This window comes from Mixophyes fleayi, chromosome 2, assembly GCF_038048845.1.
Source record: "Mixophyes fleayi isolate aMixFle1 chromosome 2, aMixFle1.hap1, whole genome shotgun sequence".
NCBI lineage: Eukaryota > Metazoa > Chordata > Amphibia > Anura > Limnodynastidae > Mixophyes > Mixophyes fleayi.
In genome coordinates, this window is record NC_134403.1 from 302,629,790 (window position 1) to 302,632,257 (window position 2,468).

A 2,468-nucleotide genomic window follows, 5' to 3' on the forward strand; every position below is an offset into this window, starting at 1 on the left:
TTGATTGTTGTGATAATATCAATGTCTTTAAGATCATACTAGGTTTTTAGATAATCTCATGAGATTAGTATGAGTTTTATATGTTTAGAATTTATTATCTATCATTTTTCTTGATTTTATTATATCAATAGAGAATCATATGTGATTTACATGATTGGGGATTATATTAAAAATAGTGATATTTGTACTGGTGATTCGTGAGAGACTTCATAATTTCTCTTGTTATTATTTGTAGTGCAATTTAGTTTGAGTAGCGCTGTATTTTTCTTTTATTTCTTGGCTATTTGGTTTATTTGTGGAGTAGTGCAGTCTCCTGCTTATATCTGCTTAACGATTGCACTGAATTTTGACTTATATTATATTCATATACATCCTGTGCACCATCTATCTATTTTCTTTCTTTATTCTTGTATATCACTATCCCCACACTACAGCAATACCACCACTGTCACTCCACTACAGGAAAGCCAACACCACCCCCACATTACAGAGAGTTCTGACCACATGATAAATAGTTTAATAGTTTAATTTTACAGTATGCTTGCTCCCCTTCCAGGACTATGAAATGATTGAAAATGGCACAGTATAGACATGTATATTTCATTACATACCTGCAAAACTTTCAGAAATTGTAGCCTGAAAAGCAAAATAAAACACACTGTACCAGCATGATTATTCATTTGTAATGACCTTGGGTCTAATTCATTAACGAATGCAAAACAAACGTAATTATGATTTTTTAAAAAATATGTGTTGAAGAATATGGGTCTAGGTCTACTCTACTCAAACAAACAAGACATTGCAGGATATGTCAAATACATATGTGGAATATAAAGTCCCATAAGTATGTACACAAAACAAAAAAAAATTCAATTAATGTCACCTGTTAATAATATAGTCATTAATGACAAAACATTTAAAAATATTTTTTTCCTATAAAACACATTTATTATGATGTTATGAAACTTTACTGTACATAAAATGCATTTTTACCATTGCTCCTCATTGCAAACATATACATACTCAGACGTCATCACTAGTAATCAGCACTTACACCAGACCTGTAGCTGGAGCAAGTGACTGAACAGAAAACACGTACCCTAGAGATGTTTAAAGCTTGAATCGGACTACTGTGTGTGCATACCCTAACTGTAAATTGATTACATGCATACGCCCGTACCCCTCCCCATTTCGCCCCTGAAATCATAGGCTATATCAAGGGTTCTTTGCGCTCAAAGATGAATTGGACACTCCTGCATTCTCTGGCGTATGGTTAGTTTCTGGGCATGCGCTGAGCTGGATTAAGGCTTTGGGGGGCCCAGGGCACTTAAGAAAGAGGGGGCCCTAAGATCTAAAATTAAGGCAGTGGTTCCCAAACTTTTGCATTTTGCGGACCCCTTAGAGTCTTCATAATTTTTTCAAGGTACCCCTCCAAAATAATTACTGAGCAGTCCCGTTTTATAAGTAGTTGGGTCAAAATAGCGTAATAAGTATTAAGGTCAGGACAGAAATACTTATTTAGTTGTATGCAAAAATAATACACATAAATCCAAGGGAAAATAATATTTTTATACATTTCTTTCAATTATATTTCTGTCAAAGAAAAATTTACAGCTAACTCACTCTGTGCCCTGCATCATCTGCATCCACAATCTATGCCCCTCTGCATCTACACACTTCTATGCCCCTCTGCATCCACACTCTCTGTGCCCCTCTGCATCTACACACTCTGTGCCCCTCTCCATCCACACTCTCTGTGCCCCTCTGCCTCCACACTCTGTGCCCCTCTGCATCCACACTCTCTCTGCCCCTCTGCATCCACACACTCTGCCCCTCTTCATCCACTCTGCCCCTCTGCATCCACTCATTCTGCCCCTCTGTATCCACTCACTCTGCCCCCTCTGCATCCTGTCACTAAGCCCCCTCCTTCATTCTTTTGCCCCTCCATTGCTGTTTCCTATCACCATTCCCCTCCGTTTCTTTACTTACCATACTTGACCTTCTTTCTTCTATTTCTTCTGTCTTTTCTTCTATCTTCTTACCAATTCGGCGGTGCCTGGGACCCAGCATCCTCTCTCCTGACGCTTGTCACTGAATGTCGGGCATGATGACGTCACGCTCAACATTCAATGAGAAGCAAGGAGTGAGAAGGATGCTGGGTACGGTGCGCCGCCAGATTGGTAATTATTTTTTACATTTTTTTTCTCTTCCTGCCCACGGCACCCTTGTGCCAGCACCGCGGCGCACACTTTGGGAACATAGGAATTAAGTGCATAGTGTCATGATGCAGGAGAGAGATTTACAAGTAGGTGGTGAATATTAAAGAGACAATCAGACCAATTATATCATAAAAGGAATATTTATTTAACATGTTTCCAAACATAATAGTGAAAAAAAAATGTTTTCCTCTATTATTACGCTGTTATTGCACTTTTATAACTCAGGATGATTTTTAAACTTTAAATATT